The following is a 12,782-nucleotide window of genomic DNA, read 5'->3' as shown; positions in this document are numbered from 1 at the left end:
TCTGCCTGGCTACCCTACTTTCTTTCCTCTGAAATCCTCACAATCATTCTCGGGGACTTCAACATCCCTATTAATACTAACACTCCTGCCCCTTCCAAACTTCTCAGCCTAACCTCCTCTTTTGACCTGAAGCTGTGGATATATGCTCCTACTCACTCCGAAGGCAATACCCTTAACCTCGTTTTCTCTCACCTTTGCACTCCATGCAACCTCTCTAACTATCCACTTCCTCTCTCTGATCACCACCTTATTAGTTTCACTCTCTCCCTCTCCTCCACCTCCTCTCCCTCCAACTGCCTAAAAGTTACCCGCAGAAACCTACGTCATCTCAACCCTTCTCTTCTCTATTGGGCTATCGACAACCTCTACGACAAAATCTCACCCCTATCCTGCACCAGCCTAGCCACTTCTGTCTACAACGCTTCACTTCTAGCCTCACTGGACTCACTGGCCCTCTCACTACACAGAGAATCAGGCGATGACCCCTTCAACCTTGGCAAACAGATAATACCAGAAGTCTGAAAAAACGTAGTCGTGCTCATGAGCGCCTGTGGCTTAAGACTAAGTCTCAGAGAGATTTTAACCAATATAAATCTGCCCTCCAAAAATACAATTCCAGCCTCCTCTCTGCCAAGCAGACCTATTTTATCACTCTCATTAGCAACTTATCATCCCGTCCCCGTCAACTCTTCTCTACCTTCAACTCTCTACTTTGTCCTCCACCGCCTCCACCCGCCAACTCACTCACTGCCCAGGAGATCACCAATCACTTCAAACAGAAGATTAATACAATTCGCGCAGAGATCTCTGCTGTTCCGATACCCTCCACACTTTACACTTTTCATGCCCACAGGTACAATCATTACTTCCCTCTTTCAACCCCACCACTATAGACGAGGTTGCTAAACTACTTGGTAATGTCCACCTTACCACCTGCCCTCTGGATCCTATTCCCTCACAAATGCTCAAAACATGCACTTGTCAGACCCATACTTAAAAAGTCCTCACTGGACCCATCCAACCTTAACAACCTACGGCCCATCTCCTTGCTCCCCTTCTTATCCAAACTCCTCGAACATCTGGTCTACAACCGACTGAGCATCCACCTAGCTGATAATAGCCTTCTTGATCCCCTTCAGTCTGGATTTCGTCCTCAACACTCCACAGAACCTGCTCTCCTAAAACTAACAAACAATCTACTAACGGCCAAAACCAATTGACCCTATTCTGTACTCCTACTCCTGGACCTCTCTCAGCCTTTGATACGGCTGACCTCCTCCTCAAAAAACTCCACGCCTTTGGTCTCTGTGACTGTACTCTTCGCACTTATCCAACTGCACCTTTAGCGTTTCTTACAACTCTACTTCCTCCTCTCCTCTTCCTTTCTCTGTTGGGGTCCCCCAAGGTTCTGTTCTTGGACCTCTCCTATTTTCAATCTATACCTCCTCCCTGGGTCAACTAATAGCCTCCCATGGCTTCCAATACCACCTCTACGCTGATGACACCCAAATTTATTTCTCTACCCCTCTGCTCACTCCCTCGGTCTCCTCACGTATCACTCATTTACTATCAGATATATCAGTCTGGATGTCACACCACTTCCTCAAACTCAATCTATCTGAAACCGAACTTATAATTTTTCCTCCCCCTTATGCCCCTTACCCTTCCCCTGATCTCTCTGTCAAAATCGATGGCATAACTATAAGCCCATACCCACATGCCAAGGTTCTAGGTTTTGTCCTGGACTCTGAACTCTCCTTAAAGGAACACATCCAATCACTGTCCAAATCCTGCCGCCTCAACCTCCGCAACATCTCCAAAATACGCCCCTTTCTAACCAATGACACAACAAAGCTCTTAATTCACTCGCTGGTCATCTCTCGCCTCGACTACTGCAACTCCCTTCTCATTGGCTTACCTCTACATAGTCTATCACCTCATCAATCCATCATGAATGCTGCTGCCAGACTCATCCACCTTACCAATCGCTCTGTGTCTGCCACTCCTCTCTGTCAATCCCTCCACTGGCTTCCGCTCGGCCAAAGAATAAAATTCAAAATACTAACAACTACATACAAAGCCATCCACAATTTCGCCCCCAAGTACATCACTAGCCTAGTCTCTAAATACCCAGTGGCGTATCTAAGGTATGGCAGCCATGGCAAGTGCCATGGGCGCCATGGGGGGAAGGGGCAGCAAAAAGCCGCCCTCTGCATGAAAAAAAAACCCCACCTGTCCTCCCAGACTAATTTAGCCACCGGCGCCGTGGTCAGCCTTCAGGATTGCGGCGCTGGTGTTTTATCAGATGGCTGTCGGGCTCAGTTTAGGCTGAGGGAGGCTCTGTCAGCAGGGAGGGGTGGGGCAGGGAGCTCCACTGACGCTCTGACCCTGCCCTGCCCCGCCCCATGTACTCTGTATGTGCTCAGAGCACTGGCATTGCCTCTCCTGGACCACGAATATTCCCGCCCCCTACCGCCGCAAGCCCCGCCCCTACCGCCGCAAGCCCCGCCCCTACCGCGGAAAGCTCCGCCTCCGGACCTCTGAGAGGTGAGCCCGGCTGGTCAGGTAGGTCTTTCTACCTATAGACTCAGTGTTACAAAACCCTCCCTGACAATGTTCTTTATCCCCCGTATAGCTGTGCATTGCTGAAAGCTTAGATTTTTAAACTGGCTACTTGGTCATCTGCTGTAGTATGTCGCATTCGCAGTCTGGTCATCTGCTGTAGTCGCATTCGCAGTCTGGTCATCTGCTGTAGTCGCATTCGCAGTCTGGTCATCTGCTGTAGTCGCATTCTGGTCATCTCCTGTAGTCACATTCGCAGTCTGGTCATTTGCTGTAGTAAGTCACATTCGCAATCTGGTCATCTGCTGTAGTCGCATTCGCAGTCTGGTCATCTCTTGTAGTATGTCGCATTCGCAGTCTGGTCATCTGCTGTAGTCACATTCGCAGTCTGGTCATCTGCTGTAGTCGCATTCGCAGTCTGGTCATCTTCTGTAGTCGCATTCGCAGTCTGGTCATCTGCTGTAGTCGCATTCGCAGTCTGGTCATCTGCTGTAGTCGCATTCGCAGTCTGGTCATCTGCTGTAGTCACATTCGCAGTCTGGTCATCTGCTGTAGTATGTCGCATTCGCAGTCTGGTCATCTCTTGTAGTCGCATTCGCAGTCTGGTCATCTCCTGTAGTATGTCGCATTCGCAGTCTGGTCATCTGCTGTAGTATGTCACATTCGCAATCTGGTCATCTGCTGTAGTCGCATTCGCAGTCTGGTCATCTGCTGTAGTCACATTCTGGTCATCTCCTGTAGTCACATTCGCAGTCTGGTCATCTCTTGTAGTCGCATTTGCAGTCTGGTCATCTCCTGTAGTATGTCGCATTCGCAGTCTGGTCATCTGCTGTAGTCGCATTCACAGTCTCTGGTCATCTCCTGTAGTATGTCGTATTCGCAGTCTGGTCATCTCCTGTAGTATTACTTCGCATTCGCAGTCTGGTCATCTGCTGTAGTCGCATTCGCAGTCTGGTCATCTTCTGTAGTCGCATTCGCAGTCTGGTCATCTGCTGTAGTATGTCACATTCGCAATCTGGTCATCTGCTGTAGTCACATTCGCAGTCTGGTCATCTCCTGTAGTATGTCGCATTCGCAGTCTGGTCATCTGCTGTAGTATGTCGCATTCGCAGTCTGGTCATCTGCTGTAGTATGTCGCATTCGCAGTCTGGTCATCTGCTGTAGTATGTCACATTCGCAATCTGGTCATCTGCTGTAGTCACATTCGCAGTCTGGTCATCTCTTGTAGTATGTCGCATTCGCAGTCTGGTCATCTGCTGTAGTCACATTCGCAGTCTGGTCATCTGCTGTAGTATGTCGCATTTGCAGTCTGGTCATCTCTTGTAGTCGCATTCGCCTTCTGGTCATCTCCTGTAGTATGTCGCATTCGCAGTCTGGTCATCTGCTGTAGTATGTCACATTCGCAATCTGGTCATCTGCTGTAGTCGCATTTGCAGTCTGGTCATCTGCTGTAGTCGCATTCGCAGTCTGGTTATCTGCTGTAGTCGCATTCTGGTCATCTCCTGTAGTCACATTCGCAGTCTGGTCATCTCTTGTAGTCGCATTCGCAGTCTGGTCATCTCCTGTAGTATATCGCATTCGCAGTCTGGTCATCTGCTGTAGTCGCATTCGCAGTCTCTGTTCATCTCCTGTAGTATGTCGCATTCGCAGTCTGGTCATCTCCTGTAGTACGTTGCATTCACAGTCTGGTCATCTGCTGTAGTCGCATTCGCAGTCTGGTCATCTTCTGTAGTCGCATTCGCAGTCTGGTCATCTGCTGTGGTCGCATTCGCATTCTGGTCATCTGCTGTAGTCGCATTCGCAGTCTGGTCATCTGCTGTAGTCGCATTCGCATTCTGGTCATCTCCTGTAGTATGTCGCATTCGCATTCTGGTCATCTCCTGTAGTATATCGCATTCGCATTCTGGTCATTTCCTGTAGTATGTCGCATTTGCAGACTGGTCATCTCCTGTAGTATGTCGAATTTGCAGTCTGGTCATTTCCTGTAGTATGTCGCATTTGCATTCTGGTCATCTCCTGTAGTATGTCGCATTCACAGTCTGGTCATCTCCTGTATTCGCAGTCTGGTCATCAGCTGTAGTCACATTCGCAGTCTGGTCATCTGCTGTAGTCACATTCGCAGTCTGGTCATCTGCTGTAGTCACATTCGCAGTCTATATAAAAGTAGTACCTGCTGTTGCACAAATCACTTTATTACACTTTTATTTCTGATATTTATGGCTATGCATATTAATGTAATCCATATTGAGCACCATATTTGATTGGCTGCTTGTGCTTGGCATATACACACAATCAAATAGTGCTCAATATGGATTAAATAAATAGATATCATAAAGTTTAATAAAGTGATTTGTGCAACAAGCTCCTTAAACATTCTACATTCAGTGAAAGTTCATGCAGAGCAAACTTTGCAGTACACTAACTTTCACTGAATGTAGAATGTTTAATGACCAGGGGCGAACTGATCCATTGGGCAGTTTATGTAGCACTAATTTGTTAATAGAAGGATTAAAGAGCTTGACTTGTAGTTTTGTTAGCTGTTTTTTTTTGTTTTGTTGTTTTTTTTTTTGACAGGGACGCAGTTTCAGTGCTTGCCATAGGCGCCATTTTCACTAGATACGCCTCTGTAAATACCAACCTACTCATTCTCTTCATTCCTCTTAAGACCTACTGCCCTCTGGCTCCATCATCACCTCCTCCCATGCTCACCTCCAGGACTTTTCCAAAACCTCTCCAATCCTATGGAATGCCCTACCCCAATCTGTCCGCTTATCTCCTACTTTATTAGCTTTTAGACGATCCCTGAAAACCCTTCTCTTCAGAGAAGCCTACCCTACCCTCACCTAACAACTGTATTTTCATTTTCTCCATCAACTCATCCCCCACAGTTATTACCTTTTGTTTTCACTTGACCGTCCCTTCTAGGTTGTAAGCTCTAACGAGCAGGGCCCTCTGATCCCTCCTGTATTGATTTGTATTGTAAGTGTACTGTCTGCCCTCATGTTGTAAAGCACTCCGCAAACTGTTGGCGCTATTTAAATCCTGTATAGTAATAATAATAATAATAATAATAATAATAATAATCAAGAGTTTGAACATTATCTTAAAGTGAAACCCCAAAAACAACTCGTGAACCAGAAGATCACTCGGTTCGATTCACCACTACTTTTCATTTTCATTTTAAAAAGATGGAGAAAATACTGGCCAATCATTGGAATATTCTACAACAGGATCCTCATCTCAGAACTATTATTCCTGAACATCCTAGGGTGACTTACTTTAGAGTGCCAAACCAAAAAAACAGAATTGCCCCTAGTAAATTTAGACCAAGTACAGTCCCTTCAATCAGACCAGTCCTTATACCACTTGTAGGAATGTACCAGTGTCGTAAGGCTCTCTGCAAGACATGCAAATTTGTAAAGCATGGTCAGAAATCTTTCAGCACAAAAGGTAAAACCTACCAATTGAAAGACTTTTTTAACTGCTCCTCAGATTTCGTAGTATATGGGCTCACTTGTCCTTGCGGCCTAATCTATGTAGGCCGCACCATACAAGCCTTGAGAACGAGATTTGGTGAACACAGGAGTCTTATTGAGGGAGGGACTGATCCACATAGCGTCCCGAGACATTTTGCTGAGGCTCACCAACATTCTACCAGAGGCCTGAGGAAGGAGCGTAGCTCCGCAAACGCGTCGCCTATCCCAGCACAGACCCGGAAGTGACCCTGCTCCCCGGATTGTACACAGTGCGTTCCAGCGGCAGGACACAGCAAGCATTCAGCAGCGCAGCCTGTCAGAAGAACAGAACGCCACCACACGATGTGATCCTATACTTCATCTGGGACACCTGGCATGATTATCTTACTCTTTGCACGCCTGTTAACTTGTACCCTTGTGAGTACTTGATTTTAAAGATATATTAAATTTGGTTTTAATACTGCACTTAGAGTGGCGCCACTGTTGTTTTTTTTTTTCCTTCAGTACCAATGGCCTACAAGTGTGGGCCATTGAGCCGATACCTAGTTCTTTTCCGGTGGCTGAACGTTTCAAGAAACTATGTGCCAGAGAAACATTCTGGATATATAACCTTGATGTTCTTTCGCCTGGTGGTATTAACGAAGGCATCGAAATTTCCACTATTCTGTAAATTATCAACATAATATATCATATATTATCATCATATATACTTACTTCATAGGCGCGCGCACAGGGTGTGCCAGGTGTGCCTGGGCACACCCTAATTACCCCATGTGGTGCAGATTTCCCCTGTTAAGACCCCTAATATTTCACCAAAGACCCCTAAAGGCTCCAAAAATGTTTTAGGCTCGGTTCACACTAGGACGACTTGGGATCTGACTTGTAAGCCCTCAAGTCGCCCCAAGTCGTCCCAGAAAGTGAATGGGAGCGTCTTAATAGACACTACTGAAGTCGCTCCGACTTCAGAGCGTACTCCCTGTACTACTTGGATCCGACTTGGTAGGCGACCTGTACCATAGAAATCAATGGAAGTCGCCTCCAAGTCGGATCTCTCTCTACAGTCAAGCGACTTTGCAGGGAAAAAATTTAGTTTGCCCAGGCAAACCCCTCCCTCCCAGAGAGCTGATTATCCTGTGATTGGCCACAGCCAAAGTCGCCTGGCCTGGAGGCGACTTGAAGTCGCGTTGTAATTTGCTAAAGTCGCGCTGAAGTTGCGCTGAAGTCGCGTTGAAGCCGCGTTGAAGTCGCCGTACAAAGTCGCGCTGAAATCGTGTTGCCCCTGTGTGAACCGAGCCTTAAGATAAAGTAAAAAATTGTAAAAAATAAAAACTACTGCAAGCAATCTCTTCCCTACTGACACCGTCAGTATATATACACATGCAAATGTGTTTGAGTTTTGGGGGTGCACACCCTAATGCAATAGGCTGCGCACACCTATGACTTACTTTTATTAACAACTTAGTTTATAAACAAATGTCTAACTTTTATTTACTTTACTTCAGGTTCTTACATCATGGGGGTGGCGGGAACTATTTTGTAAGTATTGGTAGCAATATAATATAGAGGTAGTTTAAATACTGTAATTCCTATATAATATTATATGTGCTCAATATGTGTGTATATATATATACCAGTATATATATATATATATATATATATATATATATATATATATATATATATATATATATATATATATATATATATTGTTATATATATATATATATATTGTTATATATATATATATATATATTGTTATATATATTTTTTATACATATGTTTTTATTATATATTTATATATACATATTTTTATTACGTTTTATATATTTTTTTAATTTATGCATATTGTGTGCTAAATATTGGCTGGTACCAGCAACTCTTTATAGCTCAATATTGGATCTTACTAGTTCCTTCCCTTGGTTACAAGATTATGTTTGAACAGGTATATATACATATATCTTTTTTACATCCATATAATTTCAGCAGATTTTTATTATTATTTTTAAGTGTCTATTTGCCTGTGTGTGTGTGTGTGTATATATGTGTATGTATGCATATATATACATATATATATTTATATGAAGATAGGTGGAAATGCTATGTTGTGCATGTCCTGTCAAGATATGTATACATATACATATATATATATATATATATATATATATATATATATATATATATATATATATATATATATATATAGATATCTATAGATAGAATGTAACACACACACACGTTATCATTCCTACTTATCTATTGTATCAATTGCGTGACTAACCTAGATTATATGTCTTAATGTCCTTGCTGAAGGACATTACAATTGTTGCTTTATGTCTTACACAGCATATGGATGAATCATGAATCATGAATCATGATTCATGCCTATATCACCTGATTGCCCATCCTTCATTTGGTTTTCATGTTTTCACAGATTATATTATTGTTGTAATTGTGGTTATAATTTTATGATTGTATGTATTACTGTTTCTTATTTTAATCTTCTAATATTATTATTGCTTTTTTTTTAAAAATCCATTGTTAGCAGTATTGGGCTATATAGATATTTGATTAATTATTTTGATTTATTATGCTATATTACATTTTATTACAATAGTTCATTATAATAGCTCATTAGAAAACGCTTTATTGATTCACCATACTTTAGGCTTATTTTTATTTGTTATCTATGATCTGTACATGCACGTGTGTTAATTGTCTCTGGGCTGCATTTCCGTATTTATTCATTAGAATTAGTCCTGTCCACATTCCCGAGTAATACTCCCCTCCCCTTCCTTGTATATTTCCTTTATAATGGCCCAGTATGGTTCCTACAATGTAGTCTGTTTGAAAAAGGAGTGCGGCTTGCCGTAAAAGCAGGATCTTCATCACCTGGACTTACCCTTGCTGGGACCTATATGCTCATACTTACCACTTAAATGTGAGTTGATAACCTAATGTATTATTAAACTTTTAAGAAACGTCTACACTCAGAGGCGCCTCTTTCCTTGTTTCTTGCAGTGCTTTTGGAACCTGGTTCCTGTTCCTATATGATGGCAGCCTTAAGTGCTCTGGACTTTTTATTTCCCATATGCTATTGATTATCTACATTGACTTATACAGACTGTGTATTCTATAACAGACGTTTTAATTGCATTTGGAATATTAATGGTTCTAAGTTTTTGCGTCTTTACTTGTGTTTTGAGTATCTCACCAAAAATGAAATTTTTGTTGCAGGGGTTGCCAGAAATCTGACTTATGTATCTTAGTGCCGACTTGGAAAATCAGTGAGCCAATCACACAAGCGGGAAATGATGTTTCTAGGGGGCATTCTGTACAGACTCTCTGTATAGGCGGACATATTGCATTTTACAGAAAATTACAGAGCTGCAGATTGAAAAGGATTTTTATCATTTTTAACCGGTTCCCACCCGGCCTTTGGGCAGGTGACACCGGGGGGGCGGCCTCTCGTCAATCTGGGTGGACATCATATGACGTCCTCTCAGGTCATGCCCTGCAGATGACTGATCACCGTACCAGCCTGCTGCCGGTACCCAGGGGCACTTTCCCCAACTTGTTCATTCCCCGACTTAGTTGGGGTAGGCGGAACACTTTGGTTGGGGTGGGTCAGCCACGCCTCTTGACTTTTGACCTCTGGGGACCCATCTTCTGACCTTTGGAGGAGGTCCCTATTCCAATCCCTGAGTCCTAACTTTGTTCTTCAAGGGGAAACCCTAACCCTTACCCTAACCCTAACACCCTAACCCCCTAACCCTAACCTTGTTCTTCAAGGGGAAACCCTAACCCTAACTCTAACCCAAACCCTAACCTTAACCCAGCTAACCCTAAACCTAACCCAAACCCTAACCCGAACACCAACCCTAAGTTCTAACCCTAACCCCAACTAACCTTTGACCTATGAACTTTAACCCTAAGTGCATCTCCACTTTATGAATCCCCTACCTTTCCCAGATCCTGCTCAGTTTGTCTGAAAAAGGGTAAAAAAAAAATTTACGGCTCGCCCGCTGAAGCTTGTAGGACACGCGGGCTGCCAGGGCGGATCCAGAGTCTAGTGTTGGCAAGGGGCACTGCCAGAAAATAGGTTGTTGCTTACAGAACTGTATTTAACGTATCATACAGTCCTAACCTTGTTTAACCACTTACGGACCGCCCGCCGTCGTTTTACATCGCTACTTTGAAGAGGGATATCGTTGTTATGGCAGCAGCTAGCTACCATAAACCCGGTATCCTCTTCTTCAGCGGGCGGTCCGCTTTCAGATAAAAGTGGTCTCTGCGGCGGATCCGCCACAAGATCGCTTTTATCAGTGGCTGGAGAGGGCCCCCCCCCTCCCACCACACTCCGATGCCCTCCGCTGCTTACCGGAGCTGTTGGAAGATGGCCCCCATATCATCGCAGGGGGAAGCGACGTCAAAACCTCACTACCGCCCATAGCTCTTAAAGGGACATTTTTTCAAATGACCAAATTTTTTATTTATTTATTTTTTTATTGCATTTTAGTGTAAATATGAGATCTGAGGTCTTTTTGACCCCAGATCTCATATTTAAGAGGTCCTGTCATACTTTTATTCTATTACAAGGGATGTTTACATTCCTTGTAATAGGAATAAAAGTGACACAATTTTTTTTTAAAGAACAGTGTAAAAATAAAAAATAAAAAGGTAAAATAAATAAGAAAAAAAAAAGAGAATTTTAAAACGCACCCCATCCCGCCGAGCTCGCGGGCAGAAGCGAAGGCATATGTGAGTAGTGCCTGCATATGGAAATGGTGTTCAAACCACACATGTGAGATATCGCCGCGATCGGTAGAGCGAGAGCAATAATTCTAGCCCTAGATCACCTCTGTAACTCAAAACATGCAACCTGTAGGATTTTTTAAACGTCACCTATAGAGATTTTTAAGGGTAAAAGTTTGACGCCATTCCACGAGCAGGCGCAATTTTGAAGCGTGACATGTTGGGTATCAATTTACTTGGCGTAACATTATCTTTCACAATATAAAAAAAATTGGGCTAACTTTAACGTTGTCTTATTTTTTTAATTCAAAAAAAGTGTATTTTTTTCCAAAAAAAGTGCGCTTGTAAGACCGCTGCGCAAATACGGTGTGACAGAAAGTATTGCAACAACCTCCATTTTATTCTCTAGGGTATTAGAAAAAAATATATATATAATGTTTGGGGGTTCTAAGTAATTTTCTAGGAAAAAAAAAATGTTTTTAACTTGTAAACACCAAATCTCAAAAAAAGGCTTGGTCCCTAAGTGGTTAAAACAGTGACACGTTCCCTAAGTGTCAGAGGTCCCAAAAAAGTGTCAAAAGTGTCCGATCTGTCCACCGCAATGTTGCAGTCCCGCTAAAAATCGCTGATCGCCACCATTACTAGTAAAAAAAATAAAAATTTTGTAGACGCCATAACTTTTGCGCAAATCAATCAATATACGCTTATTGCGCTTTTTTTTTTTACCAAAAAAATGTAGAAGAATACATATTAGCCTAAACTGATGAAGAATTTTTTTGTTTGTTTTTACACAGCAGCTGCTTCAGTTTATTTCTGAATATAAAGCAGGCCATAAAAACAGGCACAGTAAAAGCAGCACATACTACATACAGTAAACATTGTTAGGCACACAGTTAACTCTTTGATGTGATATAAATAAATGTATAATAAAAAAAAAAAAATCGAAAAAACATTTGTTTTTATTTTTTATTTTTTTTAGTACTGTCACCAGTTCAATGTCCCTGCTACACCCGTTATATGAAATTTCTTTAGAGAAAATAAAAGACCCAGTGGTGATTAAATACCACCAAAAGAAAGCTCTATTTGTGTGGGAAAAAAATGATAAAAATTTAGTTTGGGTCCAGTGATGGATGACCGCGCAACTGCCATTCAAAGTGTGACAGCGCTGAAAGCTTTAAAATGGCCTGGGCAGCAAGGGGTAAAAGTGCCCCGTATTGAAGTGGTTAATAACATTTAATTACAGTATGACTTGCATCACAATTGTATATGTTATACAATTTTTTTTTTTTTTTTTTTTGCTATTTTTTTTTTTTTAACCACGAAATTGGAGTTACACTATAACGATTGGAGAGGTTGAAGAAAGGAAACTTCAGGGAGAAAGAATTTTCCGCCAAAGTCTCCGAAATCCAAACAGCGTACAGAAATAAAAAAAAAAAAAACATTCCGCAGCTTTTTATAAACGGCTCGCTCTGCTTATTTTATACAAAACCTAACTATTTATAGAAAGTTGCATCATCTCTGCGTTTCCAAAAAAAAGTGACAAATTTATGATCTATTATACGCAACTTTCTTGTTTAATTGCCGCCTATAACTCGCCGCCACCCGCGCCCCGGCTCTCACAGCAACCAATGAGATTTCCGTTCTATATTGAAGCATGATGTAATGATTTAAAGGTCCTGATTTTGTTATCTACAAACCAAATCTAAACACAGATTCCTCTACGGCTACCCATCATAATAATTACTCGAACGTCCAGAACTCACTCTATTATCCATCTACTCATTGGATCAGAATGGAATTCTTACCGGCGGTGGAGATGATGTTTGGTGTATCCTGCGGCAGGACAGACAATAGCAGGAGACGATCGCTGTCTGAGAAGTTCTAACACATAAGGAAGTGAGACGTCACTGTTAAAGGGCTTTATTATTGCAGGGACTTTAAAAATGACATCGCTGCATGTGAGTGATCTGTTTATAGGAAAGGGAAAGCAAA

At 42.4% G+C, this 12,782-nt stretch overlaps 1 long non-coding RNA gene across 1 annotated transcript in view; it reads right to left on the bottom strand.

Annotated features, from left to right (window-relative positions):
- Positions 1–12,782, bottom strand: part of LOC141148522 (uncharacterized) — a 44,798-nt gene extending 32,016 nt beyond the window's left edge. Inside the window, exon 1 of the long non-coding RNA XR_012245229.1 lies at positions 12,596–12,782. This is a non-coding gene — a long non-coding RNA (uncharacterized lncRNA). The remainder of the gene's footprint in view (positions 1–12,595) is intronic.

This window comes from Aquarana catesbeiana, linkage group LG06 (genome assembly GCF_042186555.1).
Source record: "Aquarana catesbeiana isolate 2022-GZ linkage group LG06, ASM4218655v1, whole genome shotgun sequence".
NCBI classification, from domain to species: domain Eukaryota; kingdom Metazoa; phylum Chordata; class Amphibia; order Anura; family Ranidae; genus Aquarana; species Aquarana catesbeiana.
This window is presented reverse-complemented; position numbering and strand designations above follow the sequence as displayed.